An 18,773-nucleotide genomic window follows, 5' to 3' on the forward strand; every position below is an offset into this window, starting at 1 on the left:
CTTCAGAGCAATAACTCTGCTACCACTTTAGATCTTTAATATCTTCAACAAGATTAATTTTGCAGACTAGACTTCCTAGAGATACATATTAATGTAATACTTCTACAACTTTTATTAAGCATCTACTATGTGACAGTAGTTTTTCAAAGTGACGATGATATATCAGTGTTAAAAAATCCCCTCCTGGCCTAGAGTGTACATTCACTTAAAGCATTTTTATAAAAAATAAAGTGTTTTTATTTTCTTTATGTATAACAAACATGGAATACACATCATAAACTTTCTCATTGATTCATGTCTTATTTTATCTAGAAGGCCAACAGAATTTACTTTTTTAAATATAGGGAGAAGGAAAAATATAAGTCAATTACAGTTTATCAAAATAGATACCAGAAAGACAGATGAGAGTTTCTCTATCAGCTCACCTAAACTGGTTATCTGTTCCAGTGTGTGAGTAAAGGGAGAGAACACAAAATTGGTGCAAAATTGTGTATCATAGTTGTTTATTCCAAAGATAAAGAATGTGCAGAGCTCGGGACCAGCAGTTAACGTAATGGCTATGTCGCTGGACTCCCATGTAGTCGACCGTGGTTCGAGTCCCCGACCCGGTGGCTTAAACTCATGCCGGGTGCGTGTGCATGTGTGCCCAAGATCCCGAGAGGAGAATAGAGGAGAAGGGATTGCGACATGGCCATCTCCCCTGGGGGGGTGATTTCTCACTTTCTGTCTCTCTGTCTCTCTCTGTCTGTCTGGCGAGTGCACATGCCCTATAGCAAAAACCTCTCAAAAAAAAAAAATGTGCAGACGTGTGTGCAATGTGTTAGAGGAAAATAAATTTTCAAATTGAAAATAACCCAGGGCCTAGAAGAGTTTCAGTGTCTAGCAAAGGGATATGACTTTTATTCTGCTGGCAACTGAAGTCAGAGATTGGAAAGCAAGTGGACAACCAGATAACTTGTATGCTAAGTGGAAGGTGACAACTGGACATCAGGGGTAAGTGTGACTGTAAGGAAACCATTGGTAAACTAAAGCTATGCATGAGCCCGAGAAAAAATGAAGGCCTAAAATACAGTGGTAGCAGCTGACACAGGTAGTGGATAAATACAAAGAATATTGATCTAGAACTTTTTAAAATCTATCCTGTGACTGAAGCTTACATTAGCTGTCCCTGAAAACACAATGGTTTCTTTAATATTCTTGCTCTGATTAAAAAAAAAAGAAGAAAAAAAAAAGTGTGTGTGTGTGTGTGTGTGTATTGTCACAAATGTTTTTCTGATGAAGTTAAGAAATTTAGCTAGTGTCATATTAAAATATGTTTTGAAAATTTTAGGTACATTGAGGAGAAAGCAGAGTTGTTTATATAGTATTTGGTGGTTATTCAAATAAGGCAGATAACAAATAGACTGTGATTACTATTAAAATGTAAACCACAGTCTAAGAACCATTATGATAATTAACCCCTAAACATGGGGAATATTTTACGGTTGCTCTGGTATGTTTGCAATCAAACCATGGGTAATATTAAAACTGCTGTGAGTGATAGATGCAGCAAATATCCTGCCCTCTGATCCGTCTATCAGAGCACTTACTCTGTGTGTATGGTAAAAATTGTAAAAAGCTTTCCATTTGATTTTCTACTAACATTTCATCAAGGCCTAAGCTGCTGTGCATATTTATTTATTTATTTATTTCCTCCCTCCCTCATTTATTCATTTATTTCTGTTACAAACTGCAAGAATGATTTTCTTGTAGCAATCAGAAAGTACAAGGGCTTCCTTTACTGCCTGTGACCACTCATGTGTACCATTTTTATAGCTGGATACGACTGTAGGATATTAAGTTGTCACCCAAACCAGAGAACAAGCAACAATAAAAATAACTGCATGAGTTACAGTTTGGCTCAATGTAAAGGGCAGAATATGTGGTCGGAGCTGGGTGACACTCAAGCCCCAAGGACTCTAATCCGATTCCAGAGGTTGAAGAATACAAATGCATGGCAATTTTCCTTGTTCATTTGGGGATGTGCATTACGTGATTGGGCTTTATGATAATATTTACTTTCCCAAAGGTCATGAGAATAAGAAATAGTAACTAATGAGTTCGTGCCAGAAGAGCATCCTATTTTGATAATGCTATGTCCTGCAGTTGAACAAAAATAAGATCACAATGCATTAGCATTTATACTCCTTTTACATAGCTTACTGGGGAGGGCTGTTGATCACAGGGAACATAATATACTGATTGCCTTTACAGAAAAGGGCATTAAAATGGCCTGTATACAAAAATTGTTTTCTTATTCATTCTTTTGGTTTAAATCCATGTCATTCTTAATTAAATTGTTGTAGATACACCAGAAAAATATATGGACTTAATAAAATGTTTTACAAAAACAAATTGCAACACAGAAATGAGTGGTGGAGATATTTTAATTTTTTTTTAAAAAATGAACTAATACTCTGAAAAGTGAATGATGCCTCATAATTAAAAATGTGTTTCATAAAACATCATCAGAACACTGACTAGTTCTAAGAAAACCCAATTTATTTTAAAGGCCAACATGCATATCTCACAATGATGGTTTTGAAGTAGCAAATTCCACATATAGAGCAAAATAATTTGAGTCATCAATCTCTCTTCAACTCTTTTTCTTACTCTTTGTCTTCCCTCCTTCTTCTTTTTTTTTTGTTTGTTTGAAATATGATTTCATTTTAACCCAAAGAATTTAGGTATATGTGCATATGAATTTATGCATTTCTGTGTGCATGAAATGGATGACAAAATTTTAGGATAAAGCAAACCATACCTTTTGCATAAATGATTTACTTCATTTTACACTAAATAATTTTTTATGTACAAGCATGTATTTTAATTTTTAGCTGAAGGGCACATGCACTCACTGAAAAGTGATGGAGGAGCTGGGGTGAGCAAACACCCTCATGAGGGATAACTATGCCACAATCCTTTCTTCTCAATAATCCCTTCTTTTAAAATTTAGGGGGGCACATGCACACAGGGGCATGCTTTTCAAGTCTCTGAGTTTGAGACTCAAACTGAGCAGTGGGCCTTGTGGGATCCAGCTGCTTTAAGCACCATTCCACTGATTCTCTCTCTCTCTCTCTGCATATATATATAAGCAATACCTAATTTAATGCCCAATGGATTTTCTGACAAGTCAAGATCAAATACTTGCAGATAAAGCAAATGTGTTTCTTTGTAGGAGAACAAATATTTTTTTTTTGAGCGTGTTTGCTATAGTACACATGTGCTCACCAGAAAGACAGAGAGACAGAGAGACAGAAAGCAAGAAATTGCCCCCCAGGGGGGATGGCCACACCACAATCCCTTCTCCTCCAGTCTCCTCTCAGAGTCTTGGGCACACACACAAACATGCCCAGGGTGAGTTTAAGACACCGGGTCTGGGACTCGAATCATGGTGAACTACATGGGAGTCCAGCAACATAGCCATCACATCAACTGCTGGTCCCAAGAGAAACAAATCCTAAAAGGGTCAAATTATGGAAGTCCAGCATGTGGCATAGAGGTTGAAACACAGAAATGAATGTGGAAACATTAAAAAATAATAATAAAAATTAATAAAAAATATTTAACTAATATGCTCATATGGCCAACCCTGCAGTTCGAGTCCTAGATCTGGTGGCTTGAAAATCACCCTGGGCGTGTGTGTGTGTGTGTGTGTGTGTGTGTGTGTGTACCTAAAATCCTAGGAGGAGAAGATATTGTTGTGTGGACATTCCCAGCCAGGGCAGGTGGTAAATTCACTCTCCCTCTGTCTCACTTTCTGTTCTCTGTGTCCAATGAGCACACATGCTCTATAGTGAAAACGAAAAAACAAAACAAAAAGAGGACTGGCAGGCCGTGGGATGCGTAAGGCGGTGGATATCCACACAGCTAACTGCAGTTTGAGTCAGACCTAAATCTTACTTTCTCACTTTCCTACTCTTTCTCTGTCTCTCTGTGGTGAAAGTACACACCCTGTAGCAGATTAGTACTAATAATAAATAAATAAAATTTAAAATGGAACAAAGATAAATTTGTGGTAAAAGAAGAATGCCTTCCCTGTTCACCCCTAGATACCCTGATCTTAAACCTACAAACCTTTGAGTATGTTACATTACATGTCAAAAATAATTAAGGTTCAGGTTGATTTAAGAATATTAATCAACTGTTCTAGTACATAACAAGAAGATTACCCTGAATTCCCTGAGTTGACTCAATGGACTAATACATGTCTAAAAGGGGAAGAGAGATGAGACCAGAAGATGAAGTGGTTAAGGTGCTGGATTCCCACATGGTTACCTGTGGTTTGAGTCCTGGATCTGGTGGTTTGAGTCCTGAATATGGTGGCTTGCTTTCTCACTTTCCCTTTCTTTCTCTCTCTCTCTGTCTCTCTGTTTGGTCAAGTTGAGAATAATAATAATGAACAAATAAAATTACATAAATAAAACAATTTTAGAAAAAGGGAAGAGTGAGTCTGGGTCAATAAGATGTACTAATGGAAGAAGAGACAAGAGAAATCTGAAGCATGAGATAAACCCTCCCAATGTGACTGGCTTTGAAGATGAAAGAAGGAGGCTGGTAGTCAATGAATATGGGTGGTCTGCAAAAGCTGAGAATAGTCCTCGGCTGACAGCCAACAAAGAAATCGCAATTTCAGTTCTACAATCACAAGGAACTGAATGATGCCAGCTTAAATGAGCATATCCCATCCTGAAATCCGTAGGTAGGACCTCAACCCTGTGAATACATTACACCTGTTTTAGAATTCTGACCTCCAAACTTCATGATAAAACTTTCGTGGTTCTTTGCCTCCAGTGCACCATGAAAAATCCTGGTTTCAACCTTGGGCTGCAGCCCCACCCACCCTTACCAATACTGTAAGATCAAACCACTTACCGAAAGTAGTGCTTCTGTCAAAGATGTCCCAGATGCCAAGATCCACATCTTTGACCTGAGGCGGAAGAAGGGAAAAGTGGATGAAATTCCACTCTGTGGCCACATGGTGTCAGACGAATATGAGCAGCTCTCCTCACAGAACATGGAGGCTGCCTATATTCCTGCAACCAAGTAGGTGGTGAAAAGTTGTGGTAAAGGTGGCATTCATATTCGAGTGCAGCTACACACATTCCATGCCATCTGCATCAACAAGATGCTCTTCTGTACTAGGGCTGACAGGCTCCAGACAAGCATGAGTGTTGCCTTTGGAAGGCCCCAGGGCATGGTGGCCAGGGTCCACACTGGCTGCCAGGGTCCACACTGGCTTGATTATCTGTCCATCCACACCAATCTGCAGAACTTGGAACATGTGATGGAGGCCCTGCACAGGGCCAAGTTGGAGTTCCCTGGCCACAAGAAGATCCATATCTCAAAGAAGTGGGACCAAGTTTTATTTGGATAAATTTAAAGACATGGTGGCTGAGCAGCACGGATGACTGTGGTGTTATATACATCCCCAAGCATGGTCCCATAGACAAGGGACAAGCCTTGCACTCATTAAGGTCAGCACTGTGCTGCCCCTTCCTTAATCACACTGATCAATAAGTCTTACTTCTGTCAACACAAACAAATAAAGCATTTATGTGTATATGTGGAGTTTTTAATGACCCCCAAAATGGAGTTTTTAAACCCCCCCCAAAAGAAACGTAATTTGTCAATGTCAGTGATAGAAAGTTAATCCAAATATCTTACCATGTATATATTTACTTAATCTATGAGACAAATGAAGCCTACAGAGATTCAGTGGCTTAATCATCACTTGCTCAGGTAGTGACAGGTTGTATAACTTTGACCTTCTCCCAATTGTGTTTTCTGCTTGTGTAATCCAAGCATCAAGCCATTCTAATCAAAACAGTCTGATTACAGTTACACAAGATTAGATCATGTGCCCTCTGTGCTTGACACTCAGGGAAGCTCCTTTCGAGCCCTAAAATTCTCATCGTAGTTTAGCATCTGCCCCTTCTCTGACTTTATCCAGTATCTAGCTCACTAAATTTCTTACAGACAGCATGGTTTTACTTTACTCTGAAGACATGCTCAGTGCTTGTCTGATTGCAACTCTTTGTTCTTACTTGTCCCAAGGCTGGAAGACCTATCCCTCGCTACAGATTCTTAGCATAGCTGATAAATTCTCATAATTTAGCTATCAGTTTCCGGATCAATTTCTAGGTAGGCCTCATCATGCAGTAGTAAGCCTCTGTACGGAGGAAACTGGATCCAGCCAACCAGCATTCAAGTCAACTTTAAAAACATGCTGGATGCATTCATGAGTGCTGGGTCAATACTGCTGGGATAAAGAATTAGAGGAGAAAGGATTGTGGCGTGACTAGGACCCATTTTTGAATGTGCTGTCTCTCTCTGCTTCTTGCATGCATGTGTAAGCATGTGTTCTTGACTAAATATTAATTTTGTAGAGAAATTTTCTATATTTAAGTCACTATGTTCATTTCTGTCATTGCCATGTTTTTAGTCTGTTTGAATGATTGAATGAATAATGATACAGATAAATTTGAACAATCCAAGCAATGATTATCATCAACATTAGAAAAAATCAGTATACAAAATATTTATGAAAATGTAACTAGAAATTCTTATGGAAACAAATCTCTTTTCTGTCATAATTTTTATTATTTTTAAAAATTATTATTCATACGTTAAATCACTATACATCATTTAGATTGTGAAGAGACTTTACCCAACATGACATACATCTCAATTCAGCCCATTTGAGACTATTATACACATCTTGTCAACAGATAAAAAACCTTATCTGTGTCCCACAAGTGTCTTACCTGTCCATTATTCCCCCCTAAGTTTCCTTTTCTATGTACTTCCCCTTCCAAACTCTCTTTCCACTTTGTCTCTAGTGTCCATTTCAATTTTTAATACTTTTATGTTCTCCAGTCTTTCAGTCTCAACCATTGAGTGTGGACAGTTGTTATATGTTAAGTGGAGACATGCAATATGTCTCTTTCATAGCCTGACTTTCTTCACTCAGCAACATATGATCCATATTCATCCACTTTCTGCCAAATTGCAGGGCCTTATTTTTGATGGATGAATAGTATTCTATGGAGTATATGTGCCATAATTGTTCAATCCATTCATTTGTTTGTGGACATTTGGGTTGGCTCCATGTCTTAGCAATCGTGAATAATGCTGTAATAAAAATGGTTGTGCAAGCGCTATTTTTTTTTTTGTAGAGGTTTTTGCTATAGGGCGTGTGCGCTCGCCAGACAAAGAGAGACAGAGATACAGAAAGCGAAAAATCACCCCCCAGGGGGGATGGCCACACCACAATCCCTTCTCCTCCATTCTCCTCTCAGGATCTTGGGCACACATGCACACGCACCCAGCGTGAGTTTTAAGCCACCGGGTCTGGGACGTGAACCTCGGTCAACTACGTGGGAGTCCAGCGACATAGCCATTACACTAACTGCTGGCTTTTCTAACTGAGCACTAGCCTGCCCTTTGGGTAGCTACCCTAAGAGTGGAATTGCTGGATCATATGGTGGTTCTGTTTGAAGGTCTTTGAGGAACCTCCATGTCACTCTCCACAGTGGCTGGACCAATTTATTTATTTTATTATTTTATTTTCATTTGACTAGAGGACAGAATGAGAGAGAGAGAGACAGACAGACAGACAGACAGAGATAGAGAGAGAGAGGAAAGTGAGAAAGCAAGCTTCCAGGTCTGGAACTTGAACCTCAGTCAGTCATGTGGGATTCCAGCTCCCTTAACCATCATGCCACCTGCTGGCACATGAAACAAAATTTTTAAAAAGAATTATTTTTTTTAACTTTACTTATTTATTTATTTTAATTTAATCAGAGAAGGACAGAATGAGAAAGAGAGAAAGAGAAAGTGAGAGAGAGAGCAAGAGAGAAGGGAAAAGTGAGAAAGCAAGCCTCCTGGTCCAGACTTAAACCCCTGTCAGCTATGTGGGAGTCCAGAGCCCCCAACCACCATGCCACCTGCTAGCCCTGAAACAAATCTCTTAATGTAATGATATGATAAAGTAATATATTTTTACAATGCAACTAGTGAGATGCAGTACAATTGAATACCCTTTGCAGAAAACAAGAATTCATTGTTTAAAGTTGTATCTCTATCTTTGAAAACACCCAAAACTGTTGAGCAATATTCTTCAGCTATAAAAACCTAAGTATATACCTAAGTATGTTCAACATATCTGTCTGAAGACACTTAGATAATTGGCTACTGATTTTTTTAATGATTATTTTAGAAATATGTTTATTTTATTCATGTGGAAATTTAGAATAATGAAACATTTTCTGTACCACTAATACTTCTTTAAGTCAGCTTTATATGACCTGTGTCAATCAATCAACTAATTTACTTTACTTTTACCTACATAACTGAGGCATTGTCCTTGTTCACTGATATTTTAATCTGTGATAACCTAGTACAACCTATCTCTGTACCTATTCTACCTTCTAGTTAAAAATATGCTATGGTGTGTCCCCCAAAGGCTAATGTTCTAGAAACGTAGTCCTCAATATAATGATGTTGAAAGGCAAAGAAACCTTCAAGAGGTGGGACATACTGCGAACTGTTTACATCATAGGGTGCTGTTCTCATAGATAAATTAATTCTGTGTCATAGGAAGGAGTGAGTTCTTACTCTACCACGTCAGGAAAGATTTAGGTCGCATGCTATAAGTGATGCCTGCAGATAGGTCACTCTTTCATTGCATATACCTTTTCACCTCTGGCTTCTGTCAACTGTGTTGTGATGGACCAGGTGCTGGCCCAAGGCTTTTCAACTTTTCAGTCATCATAATTTATGAGAAAAATCAACCTTTATTCTTTAAAAATTATCCAGTCTCAGGTGAACGTATTTATCAATGTAATAACAGACTAAGATAAAGTCCTGCCTTCTCTTTCTTCTTTTCCATTGACTACCTTTAGACCTGGACCTCTTCTTTCTAAATAACCATATCTACTAGGACTTTACAGTATTATAGGAAAATAAAATATATGCTGAAAGGGCCTTGGTACCTCTTACAGAGAAACTTGAAAACTTAAAAGGGGAAAAAATTATATGGGCTTGTGTGAGTGTAGCTAATGCTATATCTACTTGTTTCATTAGAAAATATTCTATGGGAACGGTGGGTGACATGGTAGTTAAAGTGCTGGACACTCCCACATGGCAGACTGCGGTTTGAATATCGGACCTGGTGGCTTGCTTTCTCACTTTCCTTCTCTGTGTGTGTGTGTGTCTCTCTCTGGTCAAATTAAAGTAAATGAATAATAAAAAAAAAAGAATATATACTATTAGGGTGGTAATTTATCTTACGCTACAAAGTTTAAAGGTTTACTAATTTAATCTAGGCTATTGGAGTTCTCTCTGAGGAAGTAATACTTAAACGAAGATTTAAAGAATGCCAGAGTAGATTGTGGTGCAGGTAATTCAACACACTGCAGGCTGACCCATGTGAGGGAGTTCCTACTCCACATCCAAAGACCTCCCTGAATGTGCCGGGCATTTGAGACTGTGGTCTAGGGCAAGATGAGGCTGTAGGAAGATCATGGCATCAGGACCCTGTTGGAGTGCTCTCTCTCTCTCATACTCATGGAAAAAAGAAAGAATCTTTAAAAAAAAAAAAAAAAAAAAGAAAGAATGAAAAGGATATGATCATATGAACAACGAGAGGAGGATGGTACTAGAAAAGACCGTCACATGCCGTATTTCATGGGTATCAATATTTAAGAGTGGATGAGCTCTCAGAAGAAGCCACATGACTGGCTTGAAAAAAAAAATGTGTGTATACACACACACGCGCGCACACACACACACACACACACACAATGAAAATATATATATTTGACCAGAAATGATGTGTCAGTAATAATTAGAAGTCTTAAGAATCACTAGACCATGTACTTTATAAGCTTCTCTTTATTCTTTCCTTATAGAACAAAGAGATGTTCTGGACAGATTACTGTGAAACCTGAATCTGAGCTTAAAACTGACCTGGAAAACTCAGTGTAAATGGGAGATAAAAACTTCTGTTGTTACAAGCCAGTGGAACTCTAGAGTTTATTTATTTATTTATTCACTCACATTTTTTTTTCTTTTAAGAGATTTTTGACATAGGGTGTGCTTGCTGGAAGGACAAAGAGAGAAAGAGAGACAGAAAGTGAGAAATCACCCCCCAAGAGGGATGGCCACACCACAATTCCTTCTCCTCCGTTTTCCTCTCAGAATTTTGGGCATGCATGCACATGCACCCAGCATGAGTTTTAAGCCACGGAGTCCAGGTTTGAACTGTGGTCGACTATGTGGAATGAGAGTCCACCAATGTAACCATTACATCATCTGCTGGCCCCTACTTACTTATTTTTTAACTGTAGCATTTCCTAGTCATCTTGACCAAAACAGTCATGTGAAATTTTCCCAATTTTGCTCTTCCTGATTAGAGAAGACTCTGCTGTCCAAATGTATAACCACCAGGCTATTAACATTTAAATGAAGTTATGATAAATCAAAGATATAAAGTGAATTCAAGATAAATATCCTTTTTCTTCCCAGGCTAACTAACTCCTCCTTGACCTCACAACAAATGGCTGGGTTTTGTTTTTCTAAGTCTCTACTCACAGATATGGAAATTGAGACCTATCTCTTGCTGACATTGAAATGTCAACAAACCTCCAAATTTATGGTGGATCAAAGGCATCACATATGACAACCAGATAATTCCATGAAATAGTCCAGAGATTATGCAAGAGATTGGATGCATCTTGTCCAAAGATGACCCTAATTACTCAACCTTAGGCCCCCTTTTCTGAAGTCCCAGTAGAAGCTCCATGTCCCTCTCTTTCAGGGCCAATGCAACTCTCCACATTTGGCTTCTTTTCTCCCTTGAAAAGTGAAAGAATTCTTACACACACACACACACACACACACACACACACACACACACACACACACAAAGATAAATACAATTTAAAAATTATTTTTCACTTCCATGAATCATTTGTCAGGGGCTCAACGACCATATGAAACTACTGAATACCTCGTAGAATAGCACATGGAAATCATTTCCACTGTCACAGAAAGTTTGGTTGAGCAGTTTCCATCCTGTTTCCAGTCCATACGGGTTCATCAGTCTCCCTTTGCCAGAGGTAGTTAAACTTAATCAAGGGAAGAACTTCAGTTCTCCTAAGCATCTTAAATCTCCTTAGCTTCCTCAGAATTTTTATTCCTTTTTATCTAAAAGCAATTGAAGTTGTCACTGGATCATTTTATACCTCACTAATGGCCAGACCCTCTGGAATTTACTAATGCTGTTACACGCCAATCGATAACAATTAACTACCATCACTTCAACTTGATCTGCTCCTCATTCCAGAATTAGCAGTGTGACACCTTTGGTTTAATTGAGAAATGCAGCCATTTCTGTAACTTTTCACGCTATATTGATGTCAACTATAAGAATCATATCCAGACACTCCTCTATGTATCCTACCTGACAGAAACCTGCTTACATGAAAGGAGTTGAGAAGAATCAACAAGCCAGTCAGCATCTGCCTCTGATCTCTCCATTCCTAAAATTCTTGGCTCTCCATTCCAAAGCATTCAGAGACTCCAAATTACCCAAGAAATGAAGAATATTTTCTCATTTAAAGAATCAATCTTGTTCCACTCTCAACTCGTCTTTAAAGCTTTGTTTTCTTCTTACTCTTGAATGAATATTATAATTGTTACAATTTTGCCACTGTTCACCAAATTTACTACTTTGCTGCAAATGTTGGCTAAGTTATTCCTTACTTTTATTTATCTACCTTTTAAGACCTTTTTAAATCACATTGCTTCATGTCTTCTCCCTATATTTATCATTTCATAATGTTTTATTGCATCTACAGAAGTATTATGGTAATTTCATCAGCTGTCTTTTATTAAGTATTTTATTCACTTATCCTACAATTATTTATTAAGGATCTGCTGTGCGTTGTGCACTGAACTAGGTACTCGAAAAACAGTGATCAAGGGACCAGCAGTTGGCATAATGGCTACATTGCTGGACTCCCATGTAGTTGACTACTGTCTAGCCCCAGACCCGGTGGCTTAAATTCATGCTGGGCATGTGTGCATGTGTGCTCGAGATCCTGAGAGGAGAATTAAGGAGAAGGGATTGTGGTGTGACCATGCCCCCAAGGTGGTGATTCTCGCTTTCTGTATCTCTGTCTCTCTCTGTCTTTCAGGTGAGTGCATGCGCCCTATAGCAAAAACCTCTCAAAAAAAAAAAGTGATTGATATATTAGAATAATAATTAGTCTATTTTTGTGGAATTTGGTAAGTCTTACTTTTTTTTTTCCTTTTTTTGTTTTAGACATATTTTTGCCATAGGGCACACATACTCTCTAAAGAAATAGAGAGAAACAGAGAGACAGAAAGCAAGAAATCACCCCCAGGGGGATGATTATGCCACAATCCCTTCTCCTCCATTCTCCTCCCAGGATTTTGTGCATGCATATGCAAATGCCAGCGTGAGTTTTAGGCCAGTAAGTCCAGGACTTTAACTGTGGTGGACCACATAGGAGTCCAAAAATGTAACCATTTCACTATCTCTTGGCTCTGGAATTTGATAAGTCTTAGCAATCACAGTGCTATGTTCTTGCATGTGAGTGTGTCTGTGTTTATTCCCTCTACTGCTAAGTCCATAGAACATTACTTTGGGCTCAGAATATATTAATGAAAATTTTATGGGATATAGATCAGTGAATGTTGATATTCTGCATTTTTGAGGTCATTCATTCTCTTCCATTATTAGTTCCCCAAATGTTCTAAATGTGGAGACTCATACAAACTTCTGTACTCTTTGATTTTTATCTCTCTTATATCTCTCTCTACACGGTCTGTCTGCTATCTTCTATGTCTCTAAATAAGTTGCAGAAAACCCACAATTGATGACACATACTTACCTTTATGTTTCTGTTTTGACATTACTGAAGTCAAAATTGTCCACGGATAATATGTGACATTCTAAGGAAATCAGAAGGATCAATTTTTATTTTTTAGAGTTTTTTATTTTATTTTATTTATTATTATTATTATTTTTAACTGTAGGATATTTGCCAGAAAGACATAGTGAAAGTGGGAAACTGTACCCTAGGGGGGGATGACTGTACCACAATCCTTTCTCTTCCATTCTTCTTTTGGGTCTTTGGGTATGCACACCCACATGCCCAGTGTAATTTTTCAAGTTGCCGTGTCCAGGACTTGAACTGCAAATCGACCATGTAAGAGTCCAGCACCTTAACCAGTACACTATCTGCTGGTTCCATTATCATTTTTTTCACATTTTTTTTATTTCACTTTCTTTTATACGTTCAATCACATTATTTAGCTTACAAAATGAACATTTCAACAGGTGAACTTTTCTCCCTAGTGCAGTTGATAAAAATATAAAATATCTTCAACAGATAATACCACATTTATTTGTTCCATTAATACTTTGCCTCTCTATTTGGAAAACAGTAGTCTCTAACAAACCCAGCTAATTTTTATATATGAAGAAAGCTATGCTGACATTTTTCAATAATTACTTAGTTATTGAATTTCATTTATCACTGGTGACGGATGGATAAACACAATCTCCTGGGGTCTTTAAAACATGATTTTGATTCATATTATCTTTAAGTAATACTTGTAAGTAATATCATAATCTAAAATAATCAGAGAAACCTTAATTAACTCACATTTGAATATAATAGAGAACAAAGAAACATGTAGTAGTAAGATTTTTATTTGCGTATTAAAAAAGTAGGCTTTAGAGATTAGATACCCCTTAACTATTTAATCTTTTAAAAATGTTTTTTGTGATAGCTGTGTTTGCTGTGTTTTGGTGACTATTTTAGCAGAGGTTGGACTTCTGAATGCAATGTTTGGGCTCCCAGTGATGTGGTAGCTCTCTAAAGCACTCTTCATTACATGACCTCTCATTGCCTGGCCATCTCCCAAAACCACCACAGATTTTGTAGTTGTGCATAAAATATAATTAAAATATAAAATATAATTATTATATACATATGTTTCGGGTGACTGGATACTAGATTTCATCATGCTGTTGTTTCTAGCCAAGATATGATTAAAGAAGCCTAACTATTTTTATGAAATTATTGAAGATTTTCTTCTTGAAAAAACTCAGTATTTTCTCTTTATGAAAAATATGACACATTGCCAACTATAAGCTAACATATCTCCAGATTTTGCATTTATTTGCAACTCAAGGTCATAAAGATGCAATGACAAAATTGTATGCAGTCGTAATAGTCTAAGAAGTCTACTTATTACCTGCATTGTTAACCATTTGAACAATTATTTTCACTTTTCTTCTTTACTCATCAAAAATTTCACTAGCAGTGTATGTATTCACCCATGCAAATGCACTTGAACTGTTTTTTAAATTAACATGAACTTCAAAATAAATATATGCATATGTGCTTTGGGGCAGTTCATTTTATCATATTCTTTTACTCTTGATCTGAATTCAGAAATTGACAACTATAAACCAGTATTTCATTAAATAATACTAAATTTTTGTAGTTTATCTCCACTGTTATGTATGTAACAACAAAATTAATATCCAATATAAAGAATTAGTAAGCCAAAAACGTTACAATTTTTTTAACTTTTTATAAATATATTTTATTAATTCTGTACAAAAGTATTGCAGTTCTTTCTTCTCTGTTTAAGATTAGTTCCTTTTTTCATGTTATTTTCAGACATAGAAAATGTCCACAGGGGTCTTGAAATTGATACATTGAGATTGTGCAATACCACCACTTGGTTTTGAGAACCTTCAATGGCATTATGGTAAATAACTGGTGAAATGCAGAAAGGTCAATCTACAAATAAAGTTTAATATATTATGTGCAATACTTAACCTGCAGAAGAAGACACTGGAGTGTCAAAATTTTCTTTTTAGAAATGATGTACACTCAGTGGTCAATTCATGGTTGACTACTCTTTTAAAGAAGAGGTGACTACATACATTAAAAGTACTAGGAGAAATCAAGGATTTCCCTTAATCTTTAATCTCACTCTCCTAGCACAGCTGCAACATATTTGTTCATCGCTACAATCCCTAATTCACAGAGAACTTACCTATAAACTATAGCTCTCTTTTTGTAAATGGATAAAATTCCCACAGGCAGTTTGGACAGAAGAGGTCAGAGAGTTCTCATTTAAATTGTGTTTCATAATGGATTTTGTAGAAAAACGTAAGACAAGACAACATACAATCCATCTCTAGAGATTCTTATACTTCACTTTGGGGTTCCAAAAAATTATGCCTTAGAGATCAACACAAGCCATGAATGGAAAGAACTAGAAATTTTCTGAGAGTACTTTGAAGACCAGTAGCCAGGTTGGCATAGAATATTTATTTTGTTAACTAGATCATTTAACTTTCTCTATTATAATGATCATCCCAAATCTCTTAGCATATGTTGATGGCAGATTACAAAGTTATCAGTTTCTGTTTCACATCCCCTATCTTATTCAATTCTTCCATCCTAGGAGACAACCAATACTGATATAAAAATGTTATAAGTGAGAAAACTGAACAGTATGAAGTTGAAATATTTGTTCTGAGTGACCCAGAGAATGTCTTTGAGTCAATATTCTTCTTCTTTCTTTCCAGTTTTAGAGCTTAAAAGATCTATCACCTCTCAAAGAACATGATGAAAATTTCAGTTGAAAGGTTAAATAAGAACATTTGTTCTTTGTGACACTTTCTTTTTCTCTTCCACATTTTTTTTCCAGTTGCCACATCTTCTTAACTGACTTCTTGGGAGCAATGCATGAAGCTGAAGACAAATGTACAAGTCTATTTTTTTTTTCTTTTTTTTATTCACTTTTCTTTATTTTAATTTATTATATACATTCAGTCATATTATTTAGTTTACAAAGTGAGCATTTCAATATGTGAACATTTCTCCCCAGTCCAGTTGATCAGAATATCTTCCACCAATAACACCACACCTCCCCATCCCGTCAATCCGTATCCCTCCTCCAAATGTCCTTCCTTAGGTTCCTCTTCACACACTCCCCTTCTGGCACTAACCCCCATCTCTTATGTTTGTACAACCTTAGGTCAGTCAGTTTCAGTTACAGAGTGCAGACAGTCGGTATGTATTAAGTGGGGACATACAGTGTCTCTCCTTCATAACCTGGCTTGCTTCACTCAGCATTAAATCTTCCATAGTCTTCCACTTTTTGTCAAAAGCCAGGGTTTTGTTGTTTTTTATGGCTGAATAGTATTCCATAGAGTATATGTGTCACAATTTCTCAATCCTTTTCCATACAGAGCCATTTGTGCTGGTTCCAAGTCTTAGCACTTGTGAATAGCTTACTATACTAATCCTCACTAATGTGAGGTTTGAATTCCTGAGCGTACCCCACCACCACTGAACATTTGCAAGACAGAGAAATAGGCATTGATGGTTGATTTTTATGCACAGTGAAAGATAGGATCGAATTTTATTTTTTTGCATGTGGGTACATTTTCCTATCATACTTATTGAAGAGATTTTCCTTTTCACATTGTGTATTCTTGACACCTTTTTTAATATCAGATAAAAAATACACATGTATTTATTTATAAGTCCTCTATACTTTTCCTTTGTCCCATATGTCTGACTTTATGCCAATACAATATAGTTTTATTGACCATAGCTCTGTAAAACATATTGAAATCAAGAAGGACTAGGCCACCTGCCTTGTTCTTCTCTTTCACAATTACTTTGGCTATTGAGTTTTGTGAGTCAAAATGAATTGCACAATGTTTTTCTCTATTTCTGAAAGAAGTGCAACTGGGATGTTGATAGGGATTGCACTGAATCTGTAGGCCACTTTAAGTAATGATAAATATATTTTAATAATATTGATTCTTCCAAGTCATGAATATGAGATGTATTGCATTTGTTTTTGCAACTTCCTAATTTCTCTCAAATCTCATCAATGTTTTGCAGTTTTCAGAATCCAAGTCTCTTATTCCTTAGTTAAGTTCATTTTTAGGTATTTTATTATTTTGGGTGCTATTGCTAATAGAATTGCTTCCTGAATTTTCTTTTTATGTACTGCATTACTAATGTATAGAAATGAATGCATGTTCATTTTGTTTTCTAAACCTTTGCTGATTTTTTTTATGATTACTCTGAGTAAAATTTCATAGAAGATTTAGGATTTTGTATATATAAGATCCTGTCATTTGCAAACAGGGATAATTCTACCTTTTTTCCCATTGTGATTTGGATTTCTTGATTCTTTTTCTTTCTTAATTGCTCTCACTAGGATGTCTGTACTCTATTGAATAGAAGTTGCACAGTTGATGTGCTAGTCTTGATAGTGGAAATGATATTAGTTTGTCCTCATTTATAATGATGTTAGATATGAGTTTTTCATACATGGCCTTTATTAAGTCGAGGTGATTTCCTTTTAGTTTGTTGAGAATAGTACCATGAAAGGGTGTTGAATTTTATAAAATGTCCTTTAAACTAAAGAAACCAAGCATTGGTAAGGTAGTGGAGAGATCAGAGATCAGAGTCCTTGCACACTTTTGGTGGAAATGCATATTGGCACAGCCCTTAAATAAAACAATATGATGAATGATTCAACACAAATACAGAACTATCATGGAGCCGGCAGGTGGCATAGTGGTTAATGTGCTGGATTTCCACATGGTTGACCATGGTTCTAGTCCTGGACATGGTGACTTAAAACTCAACCCAGGCGTGCATGTGTAGATGCACAAGATCCTAAGAGGAGAATGAAGAAGGGATTGTGGCAAGGCCATCCCCCCTGAAAAGGCAGTTTCTCACTTTCTCTCTCTCTGTTTTTCTCTATGTCTCTGGCAAGCACATGTGTCTTACAGCAAAACAAAACAAAACAAAACAAAACAAAAAAAACTTAAAAAAACTTAAAAAAAATCACATTAAAAATTAGCAATCTCACTTTTCACTTTTTTAAAAAATGAAAATACAATCTTGATGAAATATTAGCATACCCATGGTCATTACAATATAAAGTATCCAAAATGTGAAAGCAATCAAAATAGTCATTATTGGATAAATGGATTTTAAAAAATGATATATACATACAATAAAATATTATTCCACTGTGAAAAAGAAGAAATCCTGCAATATAGGGAAATATAGATATTCTTGAAACCATTGTTTTCAGTAAAATAAGCTGGCTGCAAAAGTGTAAATACATGATTCCACTAAAATTAAGTTTCTAAAATTGTCAAACTCATAAAAATAGATAATAGAATGATAGATGCAGTCACTAGGAGATGACTGGAAATGGGATAATATAATGGTAGCTAAAAAACTAGATAGAATTATGTGTGGAAGATTTTAAGGCTCACCTAGAAATGGTGTCCTTTATTTCTTGCCATGGTCCTTTGTTCAATATTTTGTTACTTAACATGCATAACTGCCAAGGAGTCTGCAGTATATTCAGATTTTTAGTTAGGGGAATGAAGAGATGATAATCACTTATCTTGGCTGTACTTGCCCTCATTTTCTGCCATGCAGTCTCTCTTTCTAATAAAGTGTCACAAATATAGGCCTCTCATCTGGGTGAAGTCCCCCATGGTTATTGCAATGTCCAAATCACATTCACTCTTTTTGTTGTTGTTAAATCTGAGTCATTCTGTTTCCAATATAGTCCATTTCTGCTTAGATGAATCAAAATAAGTGTCTCTTTTGTCCAAACCAAGAATATTA

The 18,773-nt window shown here is 36.6% G+C and overlaps 1 pseudogene; it reads left to right on the forward strand.

The window, feature by feature from the left end:
* Nucleotides 1-10,029, forward strand: part of LOC102476073 (60S ribosomal protein L10-like) — a 41,386-nt pseudogene extending 31,357 nt beyond the window's left edge.
* Nucleotides 10,030-18,773: the final 8,744 nt, after the last annotated feature.

The sequence above is a fragment of the Tupaia chinensis genome, unplaced genomic scaffold (genome assembly GCF_000334495.1).
Source record: "Tupaia chinensis unplaced genomic scaffold, TupChi_1.0 Scaffold146289_1, whole genome shotgun sequence".
Lineage (NCBI taxonomy): Eukaryota > Metazoa > Chordata > Mammalia > Scandentia > Tupaiidae > Tupaia > Tupaia belangeri.